Source organism: Amblyomma maculatum, chromosome 1 (assembly GCF_055883805.1).
Source record: "Amblyomma maculatum isolate TAMU_Amacu chromosome 1, ASM5588380v1, whole genome shotgun sequence".
NCBI lineage: Eukaryota > Metazoa > Arthropoda > Arachnida > Ixodida > Ixodidae > Amblyomma > Amblyomma maculatum.
In genome coordinates, this window is record NC_139344.1 from 136,636,567 (window position 1) to 136,656,761 (window position 20,195).

A 20,195-nucleotide genomic window follows, 5' to 3' on the forward strand; every position below is an offset into this window, starting at 1 on the left:
TGTCCCATTCCAAGTACCGAACAAAGAAGTTTCTCCGTCCCGTCTGAAGAACCGTAGGCTCTTCTTGCATCCTCAGTAGTTCTTAACAAATTTCAACCATAAGGTAAAAACTGCGGTAATAAAAAGTACCTTTTCCTTCTTTAATATCGATTTTTCTTTTTCTTTTCATCCGACGCCTGTGACAGCGCTGGCGACGAAAAAGAAAAAAAAAGAACCTTTAACTATCTGAATGGCGAAATTCAATTTTAATTGAATTCACGCTTTGGAGACGGTGGGAAAGTGGTCCTATATGAGGGTGCCAACTAAAAAGCGCGCCTGCTCATGTGACCTCCGAGAATCAGTGCGGGTAGCAGAGCTTTCTTAAACATCACACTCATATTCTTTTACCGTTGGTACAGATTGCGCTATATGTGCTACAGTTAGGACGAGCCGGTGGAGATTTCTTCTTTTTTTGATGGAGAGAGGTGAGCGCAAACAAAATACCAACGACGGAGAAGGCACAACAAAGCATATGCGCGCTTATGGCAGTCCCATCTCCATTTCCTGTTTCCATTAAAAAAAGAAGTTGCGTACATCGTTACGCTACATCCTCCAGAAGCAATTCAATTAAATAATGCATTTCGTGCGACTTAGAGCCATTTGGAGAGAGTAATACTGGCCCCCTTCTTAACTACATGAGTGGGATGTCGCTAGGAAGAGAACGTAATGACGCCTAGCCGTATCTGCTCGTGCGTAATGTTCGCGCATTCAACGATCGCAGAATGAAAAAAAAAAAAAAAAAAAAAAAGAAAAAGAAAAAGCTAACGCACTTACTACGGGCTCTTCGCGTAGTAGAAAATAAAAATTGAAATCCCCGCATTTTGGGCGACGCACGAAGCCTCCGCAATCTATTTCCTCACATCATTTGCCTGAGACTTAACTTCTTCCGCCCTTTGTCGATGTATAGGCTGCCGTGCAAAGAGCTAGGCGACATCAGATGTGCCACGGGTTACTTCCAAACATCGCTGGCGATTTCGTGGTTGGGCAAGGTGGGCAGTGCAGACTCCTGAAATTGCCATAAGAGAGGAAGAACATCCCAATATTTCCCTGGTCAACCAGAGCGTATCTTGGACGACCAGCAGCAGTCGTGGCTTTATTGATGCGTGCGTGCGCACTGTCGAACGGAGGTGAAGTCATAACGGTGTGACGGGGGCACTGGGCCGCTTACGACGTTCTCTGGCGCGGAACCTGGACGTCGCCCATAAAACACGCTGCGGCGGCTAGATGTGCGCTCGAGCCCTTCCCCGTTCCCGGAGAAAACTTTACGGCGTGTTTAGCCGTGCAAACAGCGAACGCCGGACCAGAGTCGCGGGCACGACGTCTTGCGTGCCACGTACTAAGACTTCTTCGTCTCGGAGGAAGAAAGGTGAACAGAGCTGCGGAAAGAACAAGGCATCTCCCTGCTGATGTTTACGACAGCAGAAAAAAAAAAAAAAAAAAAAAAACGAAGAAGAAGAAGCCGCTGCCGCCAAAGGCGCCATTACTCATTTGGGGAAACGTAAGTTCATTATAGCCACCGGAGTGGTTCATTCAACTCGTGAGTTGCACAAGAAGCGGTTACTGCAGCGCTGTTGCTGGCTTCTTTTCGCATGGAAGGCCGACCGTTTCTGTGTCAAGCCTGTGCAGGACACGCAGTCTATCGCAGCTGCTGTTTTCGATGTCGAACGCTACGTAAGAAAACGTTTTCTCCCTTTTTTCCTCTCCATTCCGATTACTTTTTTTTTTTCCCCCAGCTCCTGTTTCCAGGGTAAAGAGGGACAAAAATAAGGAGTACGCAGGAAAACACAGATAAACAGTACGTAATACGCTTCATGCCGTTTTCCCGCAGCCCTCAACACCAGAATAACGTCAGTATATGCAGGCGTGTACATATTCTTGGCGTCATACAATGGACTGAGCTCGAAGTGTCGGTGATTTTGCATTGCCATCCCGCAGTCTGGTCTTGTCTAAATATGGATCCGTTTAATTTCGATAAAAATGTACGTGCACACTTTCGCTTTTTTTTTTCTTTCTTCTTTTTTTTGTGTGTGTGTGTGGGGGGGGGGGGGGGGGGGTCATCCACTTTTGTTTCATCCAGAGCCCCCTGTGATTCAGACAAAATTTAATACTTACGTTCTTAACACGGTCTTTTAAGTGTCCCGAGCTTTCACCTCTCGCCCAACCGCTGTTCGAGAAAATACAGATCAATAATCGCGCCGCCTATAGGTGTCGCATCCTAGGAATAAAAGTAAGCAGATAATCCCGGCAGAAAAATTTGCGTCAGTCCGTTCACAGGGAAACCGATGAAAGGTGCTGTGAACTCAGCGCTAATGTTTGCACAGCGCGTCTGCACCAAAGAGACAAAGTAGAGCAGACGCACCTCGAGAGCCGCATATCAGTTTTTGTTTTGCGGGCGTGTACCTTCTGTCAAAATATGCAAAAAGGGCAGACAGACAAATTACGTCCGGCAATCGCTGGCAACGGCTGCAGACGGCGCCGTGCTGTTCGATTCCAAAAACACTGGACATTCCTAATTAAGTCTACACGCCACTCGCTCTTTCACCTGTACAACGAAGACAATTTATTTCATTTACATTACCGCGAGCAGCAAAAAGTGAGCAAAAGAAGGAAACGTTATTTGCTATACTATACCAGGTGTCTCGGGAAGGCCATCGCTGATTTGTAAAATATATTTTAAAGAGGTCACCGAGCAAAACGACCCTTGCGTGACGAGTTATACTATTTCTCAATGATTAGTAACCGCCTTTCAGAGTGCTTGCACCTGAGCGTTCGAAATCACTGATGGTCACATATATACTGCAAATCCCCGGTGGTACTGCAATTCGCAATCTGGGTGAAATGCCGGCAAAAAAAAAAAAACACGCAAGAAAAGACGAGGAAAAAAAAAGGGGGGCGAACCGGGTGGCGTACGAGGGAGTGCGCTCGAAAAGAGCAGGGAATCACCCACTACTACAGCCGGCTCAGTTTGTTGCGCTCGTCGATCATCTTTTCGATTTCCCCGAGCTAAGACACCCGAGTTCAACGAGCTATGGGCGCGCGCGTTGCCCCTTATGATGAACAGCGAGGGGAGAGGAGCCGAGTCTCGTTTTCTTTTTTTTTTTTTTCTTTTTTTTTTTTCCCCTTTTTCGGTGTAGAGCAACCAATCGCAACGACTGGGGTGCGGCATCGCATAAATGGATGTCCGCGTGGCGCCCGATCGTCGACGTCAGTGGCAGGAAATTGCGTTCTTATAGCAGTAATATATACGTGCTGCCGTGACGGTCTGAAATTTGTTCTTTCCACAGTTTATCGCGCATAAATTAAGTACATTACCCTGATTGAATTTCCTGATGACTTTTTAAATCTGAAATGGTAGCTACCGCAAAATGTAAGAACATATTAGAGAGAGCAACGTAATTTGCGCAGTCATTGCGATTGAGGTCGCACCTTATATGGTTTGCTTTACTGTCCGCTTTGGTGAGTAGCCCCGGCTGCTGAAGGGAAAATCTAATTCCCCTAATTCGCGTGTTCTCCTCTCCATGTCTGTTAGGCACTTCTTAAGATAAACCATAGCTGCCTGCATTGAACTTAGACTCCATTTGTACTAGATGGGCTAGGGGGTTTGTTCAGCCAGCGTTGTCACTATATTTATACACTCCAAATGAATTTGACTCGTCGTTGCCCGATGTGTATAGAGGCGCATTGCAAAGCTTTTCTTTTTATGCCTCCTACCGTTCCTGGCAAAAAGTAGTTACCTGTCTACTTGTGCCTATTCGTTCATGCACTCATATTTATATTACTTAGTTATTAATAGCGAAACCTTCAATAATGGCGACCTTCCCGCTCCTCTGCCTTTCACAACTCTTGAGAAAATAATTGCGCCTTGAAAATTCTAAAAAAGAAAAGGCATATCACTACGGCCGGCTACATATTTCTAATTACAATTGCAGGCGCCTGCCTCTAACAGGTAAAAAATTAATGATCGCAAATTAGTTAATCGCATTACTATTTAGCAGCCTCTTATGTCTTTATGTCTATGAACGTTGCTGTATCATTGCGCCGCAAAATCCATATTTATGCCTCAAAAAGCCTCTTTCTGAAAGATAATGGCGAGTTTCTTTAAAACGGCGGATCAAAGTGCAAACTGACGCTTGTAAGCACCAGGAATTACTTCCCCTCTTTACTAAGTAGGAAGTTAATCTGACGTCCACATCAGTGTCATGTATACAGCCGTTAGAGAACAACGAAACATTTCTTGCGAGAACGCGTTTTGTGCCTGGCCAGTGGCTTTATGGTGCTGCTTCATGATTGGATCATCGTCTGGTTACTGGCAACGATGGGCCAGTTGTTGTACGAAGTAATTACGGAATGATCCTTTCAGTCAGGATCTTTTTTTTTTACATCTTGTGCACGCACTATTCGTGACCGTTCGGCACCTTTCCGTCGGCGACACATTTTGCCAGCGCCCGCAGACCAGTAAATCAAGCATCGCTCTACACGGAGATAAGCATACAGAAAAGCATGCAGGGTGCGCGCGAAGGTGGCAGGAGTGGTGGCCGCATGTTTCCCATGTTCTGGTTTGCTCGGGCATTTTTCGAGAGAACGATTACTGAGCGCGACCTTTTGTAATAAAAACAGCCCTCTTTAGTGCGTTGTTTGCTCCCGCGCACGGGCATAAGAAGCGGTGTGCACATGTTTGTATGGTGTGGGTGCCCAAACATGCCCGCTGGAACTCGATGGGGTTAGCGAGCTGTCGCTGGAGAGCAGCGGAGGCAGAACATCGGCTACAGAAAAATGCAACGCCACGGCAAAGACTACCATCCGATCCGGACATGCATGGCCTCTAGGGGTGGCGGCCTTACCGGAGAGCGGTGGTCGCCTGCGAAACGGTCAGTTTCCAGGAACCAAATGCAGACAGGGAGAACGGAGCATGCGCTTTGCCATGTAGCGGCCGTATACACTCTGACGATAAGGCTGATATGTGCATAGCGTAAATAAATTAAGTAGTCTTTCATTAAGGATTTGTTTCCCGATGTCAGGGTAAACAGAGACACGTGATGAGAGAGATGAGAAGAAAGCTCATTGGAATACGCGGACCAGCTTTCTTTGCCGTTCATTAATGAAGACAATACAGGATAATTGTGAGGAGCCGTACCTGACATGGCGCAAATTCGCTGCATAAAATGCACGAAGATTCTAACTTTAAGGAATTGTGCTACGTTCTGCGCATGTATGTCTGTTGCACTGTTTGTCAACACAAAACGTGCGGTCTTCAGCGGACCAAACTGCACATACGTACTTTCGCCCCATACAGCTAGAAAATAAACGGTACGAATAGCGCGCCCGCTACCTTCGCTGTCGGTAGACTCAACTCAAACACTCCTTTCTTGCAAAAGAGGCTGTACCGTTCTCATCGACTGTGGCAGGTGCAAACTGAAAGTGCGCAACGCTTTATTACATTTATGACAACAAGGAATAATCTTGGTTGCTTCCCTATTATGCATACAAAAATTAATGCATAGATATATAACGAACACGAGCGCCTTTTTATTTCGATTAACACTGCGGGGGTCTCACCGCACGACTGCTCAAGGGGTGCATAGAGAAGCGAACACACTGCCGGGGTTCGCTAAGCGATCGCAGCCGACTCGCGCTCAGTTGTACGAGACCCAGTTTTGCTACTTTCACTGCTGGCATTGATTGGCCTCTGGCTCGGTCGAACTTGCCGCCCTGCGGTGAACTGCAAGACTAACAGAAGGCTGGCTTGCGCATATCGAGAGGTTTCCGCGGCCTGTCTTTTTTACTGCCGATCCCCAGCCGGAAACAGCGGAACGAGTCATTTCCTCGTTCCGGTGTGCAGAGCCAATTTGAGCAGCATGCCGAGAGAAAATGTTGCATCTTACTACGAGGCGGAGATTTGCGGTCTAACCCTTATTGATGGTTTCGTTCAACTGGTGAGGCTGTGCAGTGCTTCATCGCAATTAATTGAAGTCGTCGCGATTGACATCACAACTGCTTCGACGGAACACGAAATTGGTCGCAAAATTCAATAACGAGTAAAAATCTTCACTTGCCGGTCAAAGTGGTCGACCCCACCACGCGATGTACTTTATTTGACGTGAACGTGCTAGCGAAGGCGACACTATGCACTATGATGACTGAAGGGGCGCTCGCATAATAAATAAGCAAAATTCATTGCGTGCATCAAGGGAGAGGAAGTAAAATGCAAATTAAAAGGTGGCGGATAAAGCCAGCGAGGACTCCACTGCGTCTCTGGCGCCCATTGTTTCTGCCTGAATGAATGAGGGGTTATCAGGCGGTTCTGTCCTGGTTATTGTCCCGGCAATTGTACTAGTATACCCGAGCAGTACCTCCTCGTTCTGCAGCGACGACCCCATATTCCCCTATCACGACAATGTCCTTCGCGAAGCCTTTCTCCCGTCTCTCGCCGTTAAGGCTGCTGAAATGACTTCACGGACACGGGGACTGTTCAAGCGAGCAGATTTTCATCATATATCTTACCCAACGCCTGCGTGTTATACAGCCTCGAGAAATAAAAGTATTAAAGGCATTACAGAGCAGTAACACATTGAAATTACGGCGCTTAGTGTACCTCCGATTCCATGTTCTTCAATTTTTATACGCGCGCACAACAAAAACAGCAATCTTGCAGTAATTTTCGTTTTGGGTGTCAGAAGCAGCACTGGCTAGGCAAGGATAATCAATGTACTCGCATGCGGTGGTTTTCGCGCGAGAACAAAGAAACGGTCCGAAACATCACGAAGACAACGAAAGCCCCAAGCAACCTATTAAAGGCTCAGTTCAATTTAGTCGTAGTACGTTCCTTCTATCCACGTACCCCGTGCACCTATTTACTAGTCAAAGGTTACCCCATTTCTGCCTAAGTGTTGCCATCCGGGTAGAGGCTCGCATGTAGCCGCAGATTCGCAACCGAATAACGCATTCCGTCTTGTGCCACCCCGGGGGCAGACGTTTTAACACGCGCCGCACAAGAGCCCAGCGCGTGATGCTACCCTACATTACCCCCCCCCCCCCCCCCGCCCCCCCCCTTACAGTCCTTAGCTCTTCGTAAGAGCAGCCTCACAGAAGCCTTTCAAGGGCCCTGTGCCCCACCCCCCGGACAGCAGCTCACAGTGACAAGATTTTCGACACTTGGTGACTTGGCTTCGACTGATAGAATGCGTGTTTCGCGAGCAGGGCGGCGCAATGCGGCTAGCACTTTCGCAACAGCTTTAATATGAGCACAGAGTCTAAGCCAGCGGGCAGTTGGAACAAGGCGGCCGTGCACGAAAGCTCGCCTGGCTTTACCGTTCTATAGCAGCGACGTCCTCGGACAATACATACTACAGAAATGCAACGCGAAAGAGTGCCAACTCGAAGTGAAGTATTAAGCTTCTAGTTTGCTTGAAACTCTTAGTATAGGATCCAGTACGTTCGCGTAACTCCTTAAAACTGACTATACTTCGCGTACCTTTAATCGCTTATCGTAATGCATACGGCGGTACCGTGTGAAGGTGAAGATAGACCGAGAAAACGGCGCTGTGACTTCTGACCAGCGACTGCGAACTCGACACATCTTGTTTAGTTATCAGCACTGCGAGCCTAGCTTTGCGACGTCCGACGAATGCGCCTCCGAGACAAAATCAGCAGTTCTCGAGAGTCGCACGAGGCCAGGTCAAGACACCGAGTCTTATCCATGAGCATTCTCAGCATGAGAATGCACCATGAAATGATACCACGTCAGGGGGAGATGCTCAGGGTAGACAGTAACAACAATTAAGGTCGCGATATCTCCGGGGCTGGCAATACTCTGCTTTGTGGCTAAAACAAAAAAAAACAACCAGGGATAAAACTTGATGGCTCTTAAAGCACACGGTTCCACGTTGCCGTGACGTCAATCACGCCGTCCCGCTGTTATACTGAGCGTTCTTGACAAAGAGAACAATAAGAACAAAAGGCGAGGATGAGGAAAGCGCAAGACAATGGAACGTGTGTCTTATCAACACCATAAACGTGTTCGCGTTTACAAGAATTCATCAGCACATACACAATACCGCGTAACGTGCTGAGCGTATTTTTATAATTTAAGCTCCGTAACCTTGACAACCCTGCACGAGCACATCAATATTGCAGCAGTGTGTTTACTAATAGCTCTGCTAACGCCACGCAAATGAACTTGTACCTGCGGCATGCAGGTTTACTTGCCGAATTATAATGCTGAAAAGTGTTAACACGAATGCGCCAAGGACAATTTGTCATTTTGGCTTTCATTTCATCTCGCTGTTTACCTGTCATCGCTGGATGCAATTCCCCTTGCCCTCGCTAGACTTGTAACAGGCGCGGCTTTCCAATTCAGTGTCTGCCCCCTACAGCCATTCGGGAAGCCGTGGTGGTGGTGCAAACGTTTTGCCCTCGCACATTAGTGTTGAAGGCAAAAAGGCCGTTGATGACCTTCATAAGCCCCGCCGTGCCCATTTATGATTCTGTGTCTGAGACTATGCGCGAATTTTGATTCTTTTCCATTCAACAGAATATTATTCGGACCCCCGAGAGTCTGACGTCTAGGCGGGGTCTTTTTCGCAGCCCGAGTACACCCTTTTGTTCTGCCTACGAGTGGGATGCGCGTGTGGACCGCCGACCGTTTACAACGTCCCCGCGGTGCGTTGTTGCCGCCTCCAATCAGAGAGGGAGGCGTTCTTGCTGCTATACTTCGATGCTTTGCCGTCCCGTACTCGCCTCTTCCCTCATTTCGATCCCACACTGCGGAGTGCGGTCGAGGTGGTCCCGTCTAGGAGACAATTACCGCGTTGTGCTTTCTATCCCCCCCCCCCCCCCACCTCCTGACACACACACACAGTCCACGTCAGCTAATAATAATATCCAGCTCAATTACTAGCCGCCGTAACATTGCGCGCGTGCGGCCACAGAGTGGTGCTTTTCGGATGAAGTGGGTAAAATGCATCGATAGCGGCGGCTCCCATCGAGGCACCCTACAAGTGGGAGATAGTGAGGAAAACTTAAAAACAGGGGGCAAAGCAAAGCTGCCAGAGTAAAGCAAACTCGTAGAGGTCGACGCTACGCAGCTGTAGCGTTAACAGTCCATGCTGTCTAGGATTCTTGAAACTTTAATTAATTACGTCACGATAACAAATTAACAGATAAACGGATTTCGCTCACAAGTGTTCACCGTCGACCTCGTTGGGGCGCCGTAGTGAAGGGGCTTACGATATTGGCTTGAGCGGCTCTGCAGTCTACTCCGCCGTCAGTGCTTTCTGTCAGCGACCCGACTATGAGTTTCTGCACTCTTTTTGGGTGATAGTTTGTTCATTCTTCTTTCGTAAATAATGCTCAAAATCTGGAATGGCAATCGATACTTTTCTCGTTTTCTGCCCAGGGCCAGTTCCCGGGTTAAACCCGGGCCACGACGTAGCATTTCGACGGGGGCAGAATACAAAAACGCGCGTCTACTGAAATGTCGGCGCACGCTGAAGAACCCCACCAGTGGCATGAATTAATCAGGGGCTTCACGGCGATTCGAAAAACTGGTAAGCAACCGAGAATAATTTTCGCTTTTCTTCCCGTACGTGTGCGCTCTCGTCAGCGCCACGAATCGAACTCATTGCTGGGCTATATAGGTAACCGGTTTACACAACACAAAAGTAGCGCGAGAGAGGAGCCCCTGGTGGCGTGTTTCCTTCTCGCTCTCGTCTTGAGGTGCGCAAGCGTAATACCGCGATGCAGCATTAAATTCCCCATCTACGTAAGCTCAAGTCACGTATGTATCCGGCTGCAAGGAGAAACTATACAAAACGGGCTCTAAGTATCTCAGCAGAAGGAAGAGCTCGAAGCCGAGCTCACCCTCCCTCCGAGCTCACAATCCCTCTATCAACCAAGCTAGCCAAGACGACTGGCAGGCTGAATTAACAAGTCGAAGGAATAAACGACGTTAGTGTCCTCGCTCACTTTTTAGAAAATTGAAGTTTTCTTCATCAAACAATGTTTCGAAAATCTGGATGGCTTTCCTTCGTAGCGGCGCGGTTACGCTCTGACAGACTTCAACTGTAATTATTCCGTTGCGTGTAATCCACCCCCTATACAGAGTATTCCTCTATACAAGGGGACCGACGCGCGTTCATTTGTCTTTCTGATATGCTCTATTCCGCGGGCTGGATTGTTCTATAGCCCGCCGAACAGGCTCCGAGATCCACGCAAGTCACATTTCTCGACTTTGCATGGGGTTTTAAACAATGTCGATTACGATTATCCCTGTCGTAACTTCGACCGCGGGTAGCTCTTTAATGTGCGCTGAAATTTCGGTACGTGAGTGTATTGCAATTTCTACGCTTCCGCCCTCTTCCAAGTGCTGCCGCTATCTGCGTTGAAAGCATTATCAACGGCACACCTTTACTTTTCATGCGATAGGGAAACGCACATTCAAGCGAGGAGGTATGCAAAGCAACTGCATGCACGCGTTGCGTGCAAGACACGTGTCAGACGCAATACGTGGTCGGACAGCGCTCGAGAGCCGCCTCTATTTTAATCACCAAGCGGTAGCTCGAGTGCGCTTCCACGCACTGGGTGAATGACAAGACATCAACGTGATTTAAGTGGTCAGCATACGAACCACTTTCCGCAAGCCTCTTCTCGATCAGCAGGCGTACGAAGCAACTCTCCCTGTGGGGATGCTTGAAATTAAACTATGAAATCGTGAATGCTTGCCATACTGGCTTGAGGAAGCAGACCGCGCTTTAATACAGTCAAAACTCGATTTAACAAAGATATCCCAATCTCCCTTCATACGCCCATATGGTGCATTGCGCTATCTTCCCCGATTCAACGAACTTTTTGTCTAAAAAGGAAAGTCAAAAAGCATTTGACCTATATTGTAGAAAACGCTCCCCAAAAAATGTATTGACTGCGAGCCAACGGTAACATCGTAGAGCAACTTCATCCCGCTTTTGCGAAACTTCGCGGCGCTAAACGGGAGTTATATTGATTTGAATTCCCGATATTTCGCTAGCGGTAAAAAGCCTGCCCGTCGACCCGGTGTCGGCAGCGGTGCTGCATGCGACGCCGGATCTGCTGCGTCTGTCTGCTGGAACACACGAAAAATCCGTGCAGTTTTTGCTTACAAACTGCAAGCAAGAAAATATCAGCGACCTATTTGCGGGGAAAGAAATTAGTAGTCCTCTGGAATCCTTCTTGCTGAGGTAAAATTCTCGTTGCTTCTTTTCACACGCGCTATATCGTTGTCGGTCGTTTACGCGAGCCGCAAGTTCATTGCAGCACCGTAGCACAATGGGCAAGTTGGTATTGCATTTCTATATGACGTAACTGTACAACTTCCCTGGTTCTTCGTTGAAGTTGCGCTATTACGTCGCTTCAAAACGCGATTTAATTTTCATCGCATTTACGCTTCTCAAATAGGAGACCGCTGTACTTCCTTGATGCCCCTACCCCATATAATAATCGACTGTATTGAATTAAGTCTCCGAGAAATGCCTTCCGGGATTTAACGAGGTTTCCGATTTAGCGAAATAATTCGCGGCTCCCCTCGACTGCGTTAAATCGAGTCTTAACTGATTCGTTAGCTAACAACACAAACGCCCTCGCACGGTTATAATTTTTATATGCAACTTTCCCATCAGTCAGTCGAATGACGGCAGTATTCATAGTGGTTTCACCGCGCTAACACATAGAACGAAAATAAAGACAACACCACGGGGCGCGAGTCTATTTTCGTTCTATGTGTTAGCGCGGTGAAACCACTGAATAACCAACTAGGCCCAATTCTCGCCAATACTGCAGTATTGACTTCAGTGGACCTCCCGTCAGAGACGTAACGATGTCGGCTGGCTTTGACAAACTACACGTACAATGACGAGCACGTATAGAGCGGTCGGCCGAAAGGCACCTGATTCGGCCCGGTTGGTATGGTACTTCAGGCGTTTGGTTAAGCTGCCACTGGGTTCCTTCGGTCGCTCGGTCTATTTTCTTCAGCGGGCATATGAATACCCAACTGACTGATTTGGGCGAAAGGCAATTAGGCAGGCGCTTCGCAGGGTGGCCCTGCATGTACAGTCGCGGCTGCTTTGATGTGCTAACAAGATGCGGCATCAACTCGATGGCTACATCGGAACACAAACCATGGCACAAAAGTCTACCAGGTGCAAGAAAGGGAGCAAGAAGAGCGTGCCAAGTCATGCTAAGGAAAATGAAAGAAGTATCAGTATACAAAAAAAAAAAAAAAAAGCGGCACAGGGACACAAAATAAAATACGGAGGAACTGCATAATTACTGAGGAGGGGAGAGAATAGAGCTTTACAACATCGCTCCAGTGATCGAAGGCGAGTGCACTTATCGCTAACTTTTCTTCGTACGTCGATATGCGTTCTCGCCAGACTGGTTTGTCTTCTGGTGAAATAACGAATGGGTCCATTCTAAACCAACAACATGACGTGGCGGCACTCCTGTCACATCACCCCCCCCCCCCCCCCCCCCCCCCAGGAGTAATTTCCAGATGTTCAGTTGTTCTTTTCATTCAACTCTTCGACTTTGACTTCACTGCGAGCGTCGAAGTCATAATTAAGACAGACAGATTGGTCTCCTACTCTCATAGCCGGTGTGGAAGGTATTTTCGCTTCTTTATTCGAGCGAAGTTGACGGGAGACAGTTGCAGCTTGGGCGTATGGGTTATACACAGACAAATTTTGATGTATAAGCAACGTTATTTTTTTTATCCAGATCTGCAACGGATGTCTACAGTGGACACCAGAAAAAAAAAATACAGAAATAGTAGAACAGAAAGGCTAAGCGATTCCTAGTAAGGCTACCCTACACGTGGGGTAGGGAACATGGGAAGAAAGAGCGCCAAGGAAAGGAGTCTGTCACATGTCCAGAGATCTATAGTAAGAGGGTAGAGAGCGTACACTTAAAGTCTAGAAGTCAACCCCGAGTGCTTTAAAAACTTAAAGAGCGCCTTCAATGCTTTCGTTTCTGATGTCGTCCAAGGGCCCAGAATCTTAGCATCTCTGTAAGAGGGCAAGAGTCTAAGCGACAATGGACACAAGTTTGCTGAAAGCGACCGCGCTTGTGGCCCAGTAAACTGTTCGAGGGACATTTCTGGGCTCGTCGTGTTTTTGACCGCACTTGCAGGTCCAGCTATGTCGCACCTTAAAATGCTCCGACAACGCATATCTGATGTCCCTTCCGTTCTTTTTACTGCCTTATTTCGCAAACAATCGAACTCGCTAGTCCGGGACCCGTGACCAAAGAACAGCTCTCCGCGCAGAAGGCATTCGGAAAGCTCTGCGTGACTGGAGTAACCGAACGTGGTGCTGTGCCTACCAACGTCACTGAAGTCTTCATATCCACGCGGCAGCAACAAAAGCTTTCGCAAGCGTTTCACACAGAGCGGAAATCCATCTGCGCGAAGCGCCTGCATTCGGCTCTTCCCGGCACAGCTGCTAAACTCTGTGGTTATTTTGGAAAGGAGAGTTAGGAGCACAACGGTGGGCGCCTGCTGGGAGCGGCTGAAAAAGAGCGCCGCTCGCGGCTGGTCACGCGCTTCGGCACTGCTTTGTTTCGCGTTCCGTTTCCTTTATTTGCTGCCGCGGCGGTGCCCACCCCATGAGTCGCAGCGGCAAAAACGGGCGGCTACTCTTTGCCTTTTTCGGTTACAAAGGTTGCCATTAAGGCGCGACAGAAAAGGAAACGTACGCGCTTCAACAAAAGATGGCATACTGCCGGCACTGGAGCGCGCAGAGCTCCAACACGCCGGCGCTGCTACGCCGCGTTCACAGTAGCCGGTCGCCTTAGTGGACACCCTGGGGAGAAGTCGCACGCTGCTTAATTTCGGAAAAGAGCGGGATGATACTGCGCGTCTCAATGTTCAGCTTCTTGTTCGATACACTAGAAACACTTCTCAACGCCGAGCAACTAAACGTGCCCAAGTGCGCTGACACAATGAGCGAGGACCGTTAATTTTGATGGCACACAGAAACAGTGCGGCAAGACAAAAGCCTTCACGAAAGTCCCTGGGGGGCGGAGGCTTAACTCGACTTTGCGCACGCCAGTGTACCTGTTTCAAAACAGTATATCTTCAGAGGCGAGTCCAGGCGTGCAAATAGAGTATCTTGAAAATCTCGAACAGGGGCGTTACTACAGACCGCGCACAATAGACGCTATCCCTGCAAAAATTGAACCGCGCGCCGGAAATAGGTTAAAGGTATTGCGCGAATAAGCGTCAGGGCGCGCGAAATACGAATCTTACAGGCACACAAAGAGGAAAAAAGCTCTGAGCCGATAATAGAAGTTATCCAATAATAAAAAAAGAGAAAAAAATCAGGTTGGTATGGCAGCAAACAGTGTCGGCGCGACAGACGAGCGAGTGTTGCTCAGGGAGGCGTTTTAGCCGAAGCGGCTTGTCTGGCGAAGTCCTCCCGTCGGCTGTGTTGACATCTGAGCCGACGAACATCCAGACAAAAGGGCGACGGCACAGGCGCTGCGCGTAATCGCCGCGTGACGCGCGTCAGCGCACGGGTTGGGGGGGAGGAACCGAAGGCCGCGCTCCGGCACACTGAACGGAAGAAGGCACCGCCGTTGCACAGAGCTCATCCACCCCACACAACAATGCACAATGCGAGACAACCGAAGAAAAACGTGGGCGAAATGCCTGCGCTGCAGCCCCTTTCTACACAAAAAAACCTGTTCCTGTCAGGCTGCGCTGTGAATTTTAAAACTTCGCAATTCGCATCTGCAGAATGACAAAACAACGAGTGTCACTTCTGACTGGGTGAGAAGAGAATGCAATAAAAAAAAGTAATCAGAAGAACGAGAAGGCAGGATAAAGGTTGGTAACATGAAAGGACAGCGAGCGAACAAGTCTAGACTCGAAGCGGGATTTTAGAGTTGGCATATGCATGGAGAAAATGGAACACAACGTAAAAAGAAGAAAAAAAAAAGGGAAAAGAAACAGCGCTTTCACCGCTCGCAATGGGATTTGGCTTGTTTGGCAGGTAGTTCGAGGAGGGAAAAACGCTCGGGCGTTACTGTAACGGCCTTTGTGCCTTTACCTCCCCGTACTCTAGGTGAAGAAGAGAAATTTGAAAGACACCTACCTTCCCCACTATTTCGACGCTTGTTCTGACGCCGGCTTATTGGTAAAGAAGTGATCACCGTTGCAGAGTCCACAGATACGTTCTGGTCGCGCTGCCGAAGGCGCTAGCGAAGACAACGACGATGTCCGTGGGCGCGGCACAGCACAGAGATCGCCTGTTTCTTCGGGCAAAGGTGCGGGTTGCCGGTCACTTTCAGTCACAAATTGGCTTTCAAGATTTCTCCTCCCACACGAAATAGCGACGAGCGTGACTACGTAGAAGTTCCGTTCAGCGGCGAATGCGAACGAAGCATGCCGACGTTGTCTACTGCAGTTTGTGTGCACGCTGTCTGACGCCGACTTGCTCTCACGTCGAGCGGGCCCGTCCAACGGCGAGACTCTCTGGGCGCGCAGCACAACGCGTCCGTGCCCTCACCGGCAGTGGTCGAAGCCAGAACTGAGCGGCGCGGGGAAAACGGCATTCGGTCGGCGCGCTCTCTAGGCCTCGGAGGGGAGGGAGCACCCGAGAGCGACAGAAGGAAGGAGGGTCGCGCGAGGAAGAAAGGCCGGGTTGGCTGCTGCTGCGCGCTCCTCCGCGCGTCGCAAAGTGGAGAGCGAAAAGCGGGCCTGTTCGATGCCGTTGGGGTGCAATATTTCGCGCTTTGCTTCCTGCCTCCGCTCAGGGGTAAGAAACAACGCCGGCTGTCTCTCCGTTACACAACAAGCACCGGTTTCTGAGGTGGCGCCGTTATTTTGGTTCTCTATGGGGCAGTCCGCGAAAGGAGAAAACCGGGTGCGTGGACGCGCCGCGCAGCCGCTTTTGCTTTTCAATGGAAGGGTTTAAAGGCGTTATTTGGCACGTAAATCAGCCTTAACTGTAAAGTAGAAAAATTATTCTGATCTTAGTGCCAGTGCTCGAGCACTTATTTACGAACACCTAGGCACGCTCACAGATCTTAGTAAATTTTTTTCGATCTTCCTATAGGAGGTACACTAGTAAGGTACTACTACTGGAGTAGTCCAGATGAAGGAGACGATGTGTGCAGTAAAATTACAGCTCATAAAAATAAACGAGAACTTCGGAGATTTACCTCAGTCATAACTGTTTGTAAACAAAATCGTGTCGTCAGAGGCGGAAGGAAGCATAGTGAATTATTTTATTAAATTGATATGAAAAGGCAAGAAAACATTTTTTTTTTTTTTTTGCCAACCGCGGCATCTGCTCTCCATCGCGGAAGCACCTGAGCTGCAGTCGCAGAAATTAGTGAAATCGAGTGTGAGTAATATAATATTTATTTTTAACATAGTTGTCACAATAAAGCCTATACATGTGCAGAACGCCGGCCCGCGATAGTCTTAGCAAAGAACCGTTCATCACTGAGGGCGGACGTTAACACTTCGTAAAAGAACCTGGCAGATCCACTCCTCGCCTGTCCCTGACGCAACCTCATTTTTTATGCCAACGTGAACCAACTGCGATGGTTTCATCAAGAAATGTCATGACAAAAGCATCTCAGCTCCATTGGTGTGGCAAGAAATATTTTGCAGGGGCTGTTATACGCCCCAGTCGAAAAAAAAAAAAAAAAAGGATGGAAAGAAGAAGCGAGGTATTGGGGGGAATGCAGCAACTCAGCAAGCTTCGAGGGGTGTTCTGACACTGAACCCCCATGTCTACACCCCTGTTCAGACCGCGTTGAGATGCTTGAACTTAGAAAACAAAGATGTTGGAAAAAGAATCTTGAGGAGGCGGTTGCCGCCGTAAGAATAAAAGCGCTATTATCACTCGTTTGTATTTCGTCTTCAAGGCAAGAGGGAAAAAGAAAAGTGAAAGACGTCACGCATTCTCAATTCGCACCCTATGACACAAAAGCCCTGTCGCCGAACCGTTCGAGGCAAAGCGAATCACAGAATAATAAGGAGTCCGAATATAAAGGAAAAAAGAAAGGAGAGAAATGCTATTTCTACTGCTGCAAATCTAAGTTCGCTGTGTTCGGGCGAGATGGGCTCTTCCTGCGTTCCCGCATGTCCCAGCTCTGACGTCACGGAGCGGCCTACACGGCAGATGGCCGCTGCTCCCCTCCTGCGGCGTTTTTCGTTATGCGCCCGGGGTGGGTTGGCTCTTTTGTGCCCGGCGGGAGGGTAGACAGGGGGAAGGGGACCCCGTTGTTGCTCGCTCCTTCTCCTGCCACCAACGGCGGTCGCAGGCAGCAAATGACACTGCAAATAGGTCGGCGACGTCCCCGAGTCCCTTCTTTGCCGGACGAGTGTCACCCTCGGTCTAATGCATGCTCTACTCCTGGCTGGGCATCGTAACGAACATCCCAGAGGAGGAGGCGCAGGTAGTGGCACGGAAAGGAAGAGAAAAGACGGGGGGGGGGGGGGGGGGGGGGGAGCTAGATTGGCTCCAATTTTCGTGGCTGTAAATGGTTTCGTAGTGGGCCTCGCCGAGTCGGAACCTGTTTTCTCGCTGCTAGTTGTCTTCTGCAGAACGGCATCTGTGCTAGCTCAGTCACATGAACATGATGATGTAGCCTCATAACTGTTGAGGAGGGTGTAGCGGCGACGGAGAGGTAAAATATACGCACTCTTTAGCGCTGGCTGCCGGTTCTGCTCCGGTCGCGCCAGTCTGTTCATCGTTCCTTCTTTACTGCCTCGACTTGGCGCGTTTTCATCCTTTTTCCGCTTGTAGGCCTAACGTTACCTGTATGCTCGCAGTCGCAGTTAAGTTAGCGTTAGTCGAGGGTCGTGGTTGGCTGCTAGTTAACAATTGTGCTGATATCACTCACCAACAAATTAGTCTCAACAATGCCACGAACGCCCATATCTACGCTTAGGCTCTCACGACAGCGCTTTGTATAGCAGCGTCCCCCCCCCCCCCCCCCCCTCCTCTACTCTTGTCCCAACACACACATAGCAGCACGCATCAAGTGATGTCAGCTCAATCGAGATTATAGCAACGCTCTTGACGCAGGCTGAGATGCAGGCGCCAGTTTAATGGCTCGATCAGAGATGATTGCTACTTACCCGTTTGTTGTTTATGAGTACCCTCGCTTGCGGCGCGCACGGAGCCCTCTCAGTAGCCACCGTTGACTCGGTTTACGGCCACCAGGGCGCGTTATCCCTGAAAACGCCATATACTCGACCCCCACTGCAGTAAGGCCATCGCTGGCGCAGGGTCGAGTTCCCTCGAATAAGGACGAAAATGCAGAATGCACGTTAGCCACGCCAAAACAGTGAAAGCGTTAATAAGCACGCGCTCATAAACGCTTGACTCCTGTGAAAGGATTTCTTGTTGCACCTACACAATCTTCCCCCCGTGTACACTCAATTCAGGGCTCAAACCGAATGAAAGAAGGAAAGTATAAACATTGGGTTGGTATCGCGCTGCTTACTCGCGCGAATACGAACAGCACTGGAATGCTCAGCAACAAGCAAGTAACTCGAGCCGAAAGATTTAACGAACTTAAATATAAAATATTGATACATGCTGCAGGAATGAAGGAAAAGTAGCATCTCTGTCGACTAGAGCAGTTTACCTCATACTAACCTAAACATTATTCAGCCAGCTTTCAAATCGCTCTAGACACGCAACAGTTTCGATGAGGTACTTGTCGAGCGTTAAACAAAAAAAGAAAAAAAAAAGAAAAAAAAAAGAAGAAGAAAAGAGGAACTTTCAAGAAAGCAGTCTTTTTTTTTTTTTTATGGTAAATTATCATTAAATATCCCACTCCGTGGAGAGCCTACGAAAGCCCAGAGGTGCATGAGATGGTAGACGCCCACACTCTGCCAGTAGCTATAGTCATACCCAATGTATTTGAGCATTTCCTTGGAAATAGGTTTTGAACTTTTTTTTTTTCGCGTATTGTTTAACATAAAGAAATCTACCCGTAGATCTACCCTCGGCTGGCTCCTAGTTTCTTGCTGCTAATTTTCAAAAACGTACCCTTTGGTTTTCTATAGAAAGTCCTCATTAATGGTTGTGAGCGCAGAGCACACCAGGAAGCAAACTTTTGCTACGTACCGGAAGTTTAGTCCATTCAAATCAACGTGTGCATAGCTGTATCTTACAATATCGCACAGTTGCTTCCCGATCAAAAGGTGTCCGCGAATCCTGGACCTGTGCGTCAACGTTGCGGTGACGCGTGTCAGGAGCCAACGAGTGAGCGCTGTCGGCAGTGGGAATTTTTGGTTTCACGTTCTTTGTTTAGGGTACACTGCTGCGCTATAAAGTTTTGTAGTTGACATTTTCAAGTCGGCTTCAGTGGTTGATAAGCTGAATTAATCAGTTTTAAGGCGAAAGCATTTTTTATTTCATGGGCAACGCAAAAGTCCACTCGAACTGAGATTTAGAAGAAAAAAAAAATTCGAGGAAACTTTGGCGACTAAAGGGATCAAAGGCGAAAGCATTCTGCTACGCGACTGTTGCGCATGTAGCGATGAATGCTGCTACGAGTAAAGCGAGCGACTACTCTTTCCCATTCTGCGAGTGCACTTGTTCAGTGAATTCTGCTTGGCAGCGACGAGATCGCGCTCCTTGTATCTTCGCAGTTGTTCTACGTTTACTGTTGTATGGTTGATTCTACCGGGTGCGCGGCATCAATTATTAATTAATTACCAATCTAGAACTAATTAGTGATTATTAATTATTACTTAATTAGTTATTAAATAATTAGCCATTAATCAGTACTTGATCATTGATTGGCATATGGCCATATAAGGCACGCATTCGCGAATACTGTGGTGGTGCTGTGTGATTGGTCGATACGTTCATGACGTCATCCCGTCTCGACCAATCAGAGCCGCCTCAAAAGCGTGATACTTTTTCTGACGATAACGATGAGGCCATAAAAGCTTTCGCCTTAAAAATGTTTCCACGGGGAAGCGAACCACTATCCATCCGATCCCCAGCCTAGCGCGCAAACCATATACTCCACGCCGAACTCGTGAGAAACTGATCGTGATTCTCCTTGTCTATAGCATGCGGATTATAGTAGCGGTGATAATGACGATGCGGTTAGTGATAAGAATAATTCATTATGGTAATAGCCACGACAGTGAC

The 20,195-nt window shown here is 48.4% G+C and overlaps 1 protein-coding gene across 1 annotated transcript in view; it reads right to left on the reverse strand.

The window, feature by feature from the left end:
* The window catches only part of Culd (CUB and LDLa domain), a gene marked incomplete in the record, with an annotated part of 148,476 nt that extends 132,898 nt beyond the window's left edge, over positions 1 to 15,578 (reverse strand). The window contains 1 exon segment of the mRNA XM_084589058.1: positions 15,159 to 15,578.
* Between the last annotated feature and the right edge of the window lie 4,617 nt (positions 15,579 to 20,195).